Source organism: Lolium rigidum, chromosome 2 (assembly GCF_022539505.1).
Source record: "Lolium rigidum isolate FL_2022 chromosome 2, APGP_CSIRO_Lrig_0.1, whole genome shotgun sequence".
NCBI classification, from domain to species: Eukaryota; Viridiplantae; Streptophyta; class Magnoliopsida; order Poales; family Poaceae; genus Lolium; species Lolium rigidum.
The window spans coordinates 59517209-59526762 of NC_061509.1; the positions used below are offsets into that span (position 1 = coordinate 59517209).

General features: G+C 40.1%; 1 long non-coding RNA gene across 1 annotated transcript; it reads left to right on the forward strand.

Annotated features, from left to right (window-relative positions):
• The first annotated feature begins 8540 nt into the window (after nucleotides 1-8540).
• LOC124691806 lies at nucleotides 8541-9311 on the forward strand. The gene is made up of 3 exons (XR_006999159.1): nucleotides 8541-8700; nucleotides 8803-8939; nucleotides 9113-9311. It is a non-coding gene; the product is annotated as an uncharacterized LOC124691806 (long non-coding RNA).
• Nucleotides 9312-9554: the final 243 nt, after the last annotated feature.

Consider the following 9554-nt stretch of genomic DNA (forward strand, 5'->3'; position numbering starts at 1 on the left):
GTATATTTTCGAAACTTGATTACTAATTCTGTGGACCCCTATGTATATTTTTGAAACTTGATTGTTTGATGTTGGATTTTACGCTGCACTGATCTTCTATATGTTATGTTATTATTATTATTATTATTATTATTATTATTATTATTATCTACGGCGCATAGGTTTTAGAGGATCTTATTTCTAGTTATTGGTGCTTGTCTAGGTCTTTTCGTTGTAAACCTTGAACCTTTACCATCCATTTAGTTTGGCTATTTGGCAGTTGCACATTCTAATATATGAAGGTTATCAGTTCGACTAGTAAATATGAAGCCATTCAGTGTGTTGATCAGAATTCAGAAGCTATCTGTTGTCATGAGTATACCAGGCTATATTTGGAGAAAGAAGCCCGCAATGTTGGAATAGATTATGCCATGGTAGGTTTGTGTGAAAAGGGTGAAAACCAGCGATTTTGACCAAAAGGTTGCATATGTTGTGTTTTTTTCTGAATGAATAAATCACATGGAAACACCAGTCTGAAAATTATGAATTTTAATTTGTAAATATTTATTACGGCTTGTATTGATGCACCCAAAGAAAGTAATGTTGTTGAAAAACTTCAAACGATGGACCGCAAATGAGCGGCGGCAATCTCATCTTAGTGTGTGGTTGTGGGGTTTGTGCCTCTTCCGCGCTCGGGATATTAATCGAAGTTGATTTTGCTTGAATCAATTTTAAATCATACAAGAACTTGATTTTCATTAGAGCTGATGCCACACATAAGTTTGCTTTGTGCATGTCATCCTGACTGTAGCATTTGCATTCTTCAGTAAACTTCAAGGGAACAGTCAATCGCTTTTTGGCAATACTAAAGCTGGCCCCATGGTTCCATGCAATGTCAGTGTCAGTTTTCAAGTTTATTTGTGGCATCATGTCCTCCAAGTAGATGTTTCTTTGATTCTAGAACAGTGCATGGCCTTTGCCAGTTCAGTTTGGTCGCTCCCCAGTAAGTTAACTAGCCGATTGGGGTAAGAGTTGCTCTTGTGAATTACTGCTGATCTGGTCCAATCCCAGACTGCAGTTAATCCATTTCATATAAATAAATATAATCATGGAGGGGATGGACCGGGTGTATGTGTAGGTCCTGCGAGAAATTATGGTGTGCCACACCATACTTGACTTTGACCACTTGTCTGTGCAGCAGTAGCAATTGGGGCATGTAGGTTCCATCGGGCACTCAGCGAGATGCAATCTTCACGTGACATTTTGGCCGACCTTTTATTATGGATCGCTGGTCAGTGTCCTTCGCATGCTCCTCTTGCCGGTGGTCCTAGCTTATTATAGATCGCTGTTCAGTTTATTGTCAAAACGGTTGCCTTCTGAATGTAGGGGGGAAGGATTGTAAAAGTTTCAATCGTCAACAAATTGTGTCCCTGTGGAGAAGAGGGATCAGACTAAAGCTGTGGCCTTGGTAGGGTAAGGTAATGCTGGTTTCCTTTGGTTAATAGTGTCTCATATTTCAATGTCAGTTACATCACTTATCCCGCTTGCTTTTTGAGACCTGACTGGTCAGTCGGCCACTCTGATCTTACAAGCTATTAGATGCAGCATAATGCTTTGTTCTCTCATCTGTTCGCTTTATTGACTACGATAGAGAAAAGAGTTACCACCACACGCAAAATGTTCACATTGCATCTATTCTCTTCTGAAAAGAGATTCCATAGGTGTCAAGGCTGGCGTGGTTATTTGTTTAGCACAAACAGCATACATGGATTTTTTTTTGAACCATGCAAGAGTGCTGCATGTGTTATGTTAGATAGGAAAGAAAGGCACAAAATGGCTGAAGTTTACAGAAAACTGGTAAGGCCAGTGAGTAGGAGAGAGGTTACAACGACCTAGAAACCAGAAAAACAGTACAGGCAAAGCAGCAGAATTTATGCCTCATCCGGGATGAAACGACCCGCACTAGCTATTGCCCATTGCTTTGCTTCAGCCTTGATGTGATCCGTGAGGGTGTTTATCTGTTTAAAAACCTTCTCAAACACTCTACTATTTCTTTCTCTCCAAACTGACCAGGTGATCAGCATGATGAGCGAGTCCAGCTTCTTCCTCTAAATTCATCTAATGCCTCTTGTAAAATAGATTGGTCCCGCATCGCCTTCATCTAAATGCTAGTTGGCCTGTAAGTGCCATCTCAGTCACATCTGCAACACCTTTACAATCACATGTTATACGACACGCAAGTGATCGAATCCACCAATGCGAGGAAGCTATATATCTATTTCAGGACAGTTGGAACTTAATCACACTACTCTTGAGTGCTGTGGTCACCTAGATTTTTCCATAAAGCTATTCCAGACACAAAATAAATTGTTGGGGATAAAACTTTAGTGGTCTGTGGATGGTGATACTGAACGTTCTGCCATTGACCTAAGCAACTAGCTGCCTCTGCTGCACAGCCTCACATGTGATTAAAGATGTTGCTGGGACTGAACACCAGATGCATGCATCACTGTTTCACAATAGTGCTTCCTCCATATACTCTAATCAATGGGGACCGTGATTTGTTTTGCTAGGGTAGCTGCATCAAGAGTTCAAGACATGCCATCTCTTATGTTATAAGCTTGACTTTTCACATCGTTCCGGCTTTCCGAATTGTTCAGCTCTTGCTACTGTCGGTGTTTTCTATGGGTCGGTCCATATCACACTGTTGCAAATTGAGTTCTAACGAATAGGCTCTATTTGGTGTTATAGCAGACTTATTGGATGGTTACAGAATTTCCTTCACCGAACCTTGTGGTTCTTAGTTGCAGAATATCATTCAAAATTATTTTCGAGCACACAGTAGAAGTTGTTGGCGGGTGCAAGCTGTTGGTACCTGTGAAACACAAGTTAATTAATTTTCTGGTGGCAAAAGGAAATTAAAAAGATTTAAACTTACACTTTATGTATAATTTGAGCAGAACGTAACTATATGTGTAAATTGACCAAAACTGTTATAGTGCTTTTATTTTTCACTTTTCTATACTAGTTGTTTATTTGCATCAAGTGTTAGTTCCATTCTCAAGTCAAACTTTAATTCAGACTCGGAACAGTTGATTTCATACAACTTAAAGTAATGAAAATCATACCGTGTTTTTTATCTAATTTCTGGCTTGTTTAATAAGGAAATGAGTTATTATGGAGACCCTGGCCGTGCAAGCAAGGCTTTTGAATCTTCTTTTCTAATGGGAACTTGCGGAAATTTTGCCCAACTGAAATAGCAGGAATTCGAAATGGTTATTGTTTGCCATTTTGAATTGGTAATATATAGCCTACAAGAGTGAATAATCAATGTGATAACTGATTCTCTATTAAGAAAATAATACCACCTCTGTCCATAAAAGGATGTCACAAGTTTGTCTAAATTTAGATGTATCTAGACACTCTTTAGTGTATAGATACATCCAAATTTAGAGAAATCTCCGACATCCTTGTATGAATGGAGGGAGTAGTAAAAGAGCTGGACAGTTAGCCAACCTGTTTTTCTCTCATAGGTGATATGGAACAAAACCAATCAAAGCTGGTAGACTCTAAAATTTCAAAGTATTTAATACTTCATCTATATTATTTGCTTCGTAACATGTACTTAATTTTTTTAATTAAATTGATCTAATAATTCTTGTTTTTGTTTTGATATATTTTATATGAAGTATTCGAACGAGATGTTATGCGGCAAGGGCTTTCCTAGACGTCGTCACCTCCCGTCGGCCACGCATATATTTTCATTGTTTAGTCGGGATATTTTCCGAGTAAAATCTGCATCTCCCAGGTATGTAAAATGATTTTACATTTACTTTTTTATCTCCTCGTAATTAGCATAAATTAATGTAAAGATATGCATTTTTTTTGGAAATTCTGTGTAAACATTAGATCAAAATGTATATTTCATGGAAATAATTGTCTTAGATGCTTAGATGTTTAGCTCGATGTGAGTTTCAGAAAGCCAGATTATGATTTTTTTTTTTTGAGGAACGGGCAGTCGAACTGCCAATCGATTATGATTATTTTAAGCAGTCAGGTGAGGCTAGTTTTCCTCTTCTTTCTAGAGAACTGCCATGCATCCCAGTGTCGATCGAAAACTTAAGTTTAATTGAGGCTAAATGAACACTGCAAGCTCGCATAGTCGATACGACCAAAGTAATCAATATGGTGTACAATCTAAAATTTACAATCAAGGTGCAGTAGAAATGAGATTGAACTCAGACGAGTAAACTGATCGATCATAGTATGGGAGATGCCATCCTAGTACTTATTTGCTTAGATAAGATATATGATCCTAGTACTACATGGGATTTGTCAGTGTCATTTTATAGGTACCACTGTTTAAACAAAACTTCCTAGTACATCCTCCACAGCTTAAGCCACAGAAAAATAGACACGTACTTGGCATCCGATCTAAATCACGTTGAATCTGATATGACCTCATTGAAGCTTGCTCTGCCGTCTAATGTACACGGGCAGCGTGTGCTTTTCGATACATATGAGAGAAGATTCCTCAAAAGTACTGTAATAACAAGAGAGAATCTTTATAATTCGGAGTATATTCAGATCCCTTGTGCTCTTTCAATTAAAGTCAATTATTTTTGTACTCCAGAGATGAGGGAATACTTGACTATTTAGATCTAATAGAGTTAAAATTTAGCTTTAAGAGTTCAGAGATGTAAGATATCTTCAACCAAGTTTGATGCATGTGAGGGAAGTCCCAGTGCAATGACACTGATTCTATCTAAAGCATGCTGACTAGGCAAACGTGTGCTTTTAATTAATTATTAAAAATGAGAGATTTAATTTAGATATGGCTTTTGTATGATGGAACTCAAGTCAAATTATACGTTTTCTCTCACACAAAACTTAAATTAAATAACAATCCATCTAGTTATAATAAGAAGATACATGTTAATAAAAAGTTCTATTTTAGCATTCATTAATTCATTCATATGATATGGTTAGGATAATAGTATATTGGACTTGCCATAAGGTGCACGAATTACATGGGTTTTCAACTAGCTAGGTGGTGTTCAGAACCTGAATATTCTGTGCGCAAGTAAAGTGTTTACATAAACTTTTTGTGTTCTAGAACATTTAGACAGACATTGCTTTTACATTGCCAGGGAGGACTTTGGGAATAATCCATTCTTTAAGGATAATGGTTGTAACATAGCCAAAAGACATGGCTGTACTGCGCCTAGTCTACCCGCCCATGGTGCACAGCCCAGGATCGATGCCAGGACGAGGCTCCAAGCCCTCAGGGACACCGGCCAGCAGGGCCCCACCCCACCTGCGACCACTGAGAGGTAGCCACGTAAAGCCTTACAGTCACACCCACGGCCGTGGGCCCACCGTTAGCACGGCCAATCAAGAGTCGACAACGCCGTTCCTAATCTCTCCGACACGGCCCGCTGTTTACGATTATCATTGCCTGAGGGTCACCTCGAGAACGAGACGCAGAGAAAATAGGAGGAGGAAAAGGAGAATTTTATATATTTTGTGGGCGATTTTTCTGGCTCTCACACTGCCTTGGTTCTTCTTTTTTACTTTTCCTCAGCCGTCCGGATTCTTTACTGGAAAGGGGGAAAGACGAGGACGCATGCCACCTTTCACGGCCGTGGGGTGCTGAAAATGGCTGCTCCTATTGGATGATGGAGAAAGGCACCGCACAAGATAACGTCTAGGGGCCTACGTACACCCGGCGACCACATCCAATCGGCCCAGGTCTTCGGTACCACCACTCTCATGTCTCTGCCTCTCTGCTAACCACTAAGCAGTGAATTAAGGTAACATCTCTCTCTCTTCTCTCTCATGTCTATCTTTTGTACAAATGATGAAAGCAAATATCTGTCCTTTTCAAGATGTAACACAAACCCATTAAGGTACTATTGACATCCCTTTCATTCAAAGATCAATCGTCTAAGGCTTGTTTAATCCATGTTCAACTGTATGAATCCTAATCAAACTGGTCAGTATCGATTAGGACTAAACATGGGATGGACTAGGAGCAGTGATGAATCTCCAAGTCGCCGCTTGACTTGATAATCGATGAATTAGGCAAAGTTTTTGCCTTGTTTTAAAAAAATGGATCTTCAGATTGCAGGCCCTGTACAAGTACAAGATAGTAAGTATTTTTTGTTCCAACTTACTTCCACTCTAATATAAGATGTTATTACAGCCAATATAGTTTTATATGCGTGGTAGTAACATCTTGTATTACGGATTGGAGAGAGTAATTTCTAACCTCTGGGTGGCCTTGAAAATCAATGTGCCTTTGTCCCGTCTTGGGCGAGCTTACATGTGTCTCATTTCTATTCCCGAAAATCATGAGGGGCACTACCTCTCGCCGCCACCATACTAAGAAGAAAAGAGGGCCTTGAAGACGGCACCAGCTTGGTAGGGATACAACCTGGGTGTAATTGTATTGCGAGGGTTCTGATACGCTTAATTTAGATCAACGAACCATGAAAAATTGACTGAAACACTCAAGATTAATTTTAGTGGATTGTTCATATATAAATCATACATAAAGGAAAATGCACATATTATAGCTTGAGTTGAGGGCACAGCAATGATTTCCCTTTTTCTTTTTTATTGATTGTTCGATAGGTGCTGAAGTTGGTGTCTCTAGTTACCATAGATTTATAAAAGAGGGAGCATTTGTTAGTTGAAGCTAGATGACTCGAGGACTGCCCACTAGTTTTTCTTACACCGCAAATGTTATGCCTTTCGTCATGATAGAATTAATTTGGCATTTCTCTCCTTTTGATTCACCTTCTCAGAAATTTTTCAAATACTTTCTTTTGTATGTGTGGCATGGTAACATACTGGTAATACAAATAAGAGGACGTGTCACAGGCCAAATCAGGAATTTATGTGATGGCATGTGCGGCACATATTCCAGCTAAGTCAAGGTGACTCCTGCATTAGTGACAAGTGTATGTGGAATATTGAATATCCGACCACTCGTAAATCAAGTTGTACTAGTTTGTACACTTGATCAAAGAAGATCAAGGCATGCAAAGAGAATCGAGAATCTATGGCTGATTTGTTTGATCTTTGGGGCATAACTAAAAAATTTAGTTTCAGCATCACCTTTCAGCTGTGCATGTGGCGAGCTAACATTTGTATTTGTGCTCAGTCCGATCTGAATTATCTCCCTCTCGGATTTTTTTATAAATATTTTGACCAAGAGACTGTGGGAGTTTTATTATACCATTTTATTGATACTTAGCTGTTTAGCCTTCTTGGATTAGGTTATTGCATCGATGTAGGACGGCTGATGCCGGCATTTTCTTCTGCGCACGAAACAACGAGGGAGCAGCAAAAGCCATAGACAGTGGAGGGACCAGCATGGATGGTTGCATTGCATGGGTGCTGGAGCTGGACAATTGAGGTGAGAATCCTTTTATTCTAAGCTATAAAACGATACCTAGCCAGGTGACCATGAGATTCAAAACGGACACTGTCGGAACCTGATATCTGGCTGCCAGTTGGATGTGTATGTTAGCTGGCGAAAAGAGGCTTTGATTTCCAGAATTCCCAAGAGAAAAATAAAGAAATAATGGTCATAAAAAGCCTAAAAATGGACTAGAGCCATAAAATTATAGAGCCTCGATGGAGATGCTAGCCGGAGTATTGTCGTACTATGAACAGTGCTAGGTTTAACTCATTTTTGGGTGGGATATTTGTACTATGTGTACTACTACAATAGAATATAATATAACTAATAATTAAGTAGAGATGCACACTATGTAGTGTCAACTGTTGCTGATTGGAACTACTACTTCGCAGCAGCGGGTACTACTACTCAGAGTAGTACTTAATACCTTGCGAGGTCTCAGCACTGGGAGGTACGACACCCATCCCATCCATCTCCTCTGCTCCGAAAACCAAACACCAAGAAAGAGAGAGAGCTCTTTCTCTCACCACCTCTCCTTTCAATTCCAGTACGGCGGCCGCTCACCGGATCCCAAGAAGAAAAAACCTCTCCCGTTTCCTTATTGTGTTCTGAGGTTATTTTGGGGGTTTTATTCGGATTATTGGGGTTTTTTGCAATTTGCGTGCTGTTTTTTGGATGTTGTTCTTCGTTTGTGCAATCTGTGAAGTAAGGTCAGCTTCTCAGTGTAGATGCCCTCGAGAGATTGACAGAAGAGAGTGAGCACACGGCATGATGTCCGGCATAACATGTATGCCGTCTTCGCCGCGTGCTCACTCCTCTTTCTGTCAGCCTCTTTCTCTTGGGAGTTCGCCTTACATTCAGATCCACAGGTGGGTTTTTGGAACCAATTTGATTCAATTTCAATTCAACTGTTCATATTTTTCCTCACAACAAAGAAGGTTTAGCCCTGCTTGTAAGAGAGAAACTCAGCCACAAAAGACAGAACACGCATGCGGCAAGTACTCAGGCTTTTCTCCCACTTTTTACCATGCTACTTCCTTATCTCTTAGATGTGTGGGCACTCTTTGTTTTTTTGTTGTGTTGTTTTGATCTTTCCAATCAAGTTGGCTTTGGGAGCTACTACCGAGGAGAGGATACGGATGCTAGTGGTAATTGTAAGGAGCAGCAGCTGTAGGCTTGAAGTACTGGAATAAATGATTGGATTTGTTACTTGTTTTTCTCATCCCCAAAATGTTTTTCTTCTCCTTTTGCAGTGTACTCGCCTTGGGAGCTGGATCATGGAGATGCTGCCGGTACACTGCAACCCTGTGGTGATTTAATACTAGCATGCATCCTCTCTCTTCCTCTCCCTAACAAGCCCCTCCTTCTTTCCTTGCTTGTTCCCATGGCGGCAGGTTTTGGCCATGGTGGTGGGGTTTGATCAAGTTCTTGTTGGGGTAAAAAAAGAGCATGGAGTAAGCTAAGAGATGACCCATATTTGGCAAGGAAGGTGGCCTCACCTTGCTTTTGCCAGATCTAGTTTGCATCTTAGGTTAGGCCCCTTTGTCTTTCTCTCACTTTGGCATTTGGTTCTATCTATCTATCTCTCTCTTCCCTTCCTGTTCCTCACGCACACTGTAAAAGGGTGCACTGTGACTCCTGCTGTTGCAGTTTTACTGATGAGTGTTTGCTTATGTCTGTTTGCTTTGCTTTCCATTTGTTCAGGGATCCGCTTCCATTGTGGTGATGAGGGCTGCTTGGTTATACTTTGGTCTGTGCCTCGTTTGTGGTCTTAACTATTACTCACGGCTGACCCTTTTTGTTATTATTATTTTTTTCCAGGATAAGGGCATCATGATTTAATAGCCAACAGAGCTACACAATAAATTCGAAGAAGGAACTACTCCTCCCATGCTTCCTTCTGAGGTGTGAATTTCTTCCACTTTCTCCTACTTTGAGATTTCCAATTGGTTGCAATTGTATACCATTTAGTTTTCCTTACTTTGACATGCATGGTTTGGTCTATTGAGTGAACAATTGGTTCGGTATCAGTCTCCAAGTGACTGATATATTTTGGTAGGTTAACTGAAGCCCGTCCTGCAGTTTCAGACAAATATCTTTGAAAAAAAAAACACTCAGAAAGCTGTTTCTGTTGAAGAGGCAAGCT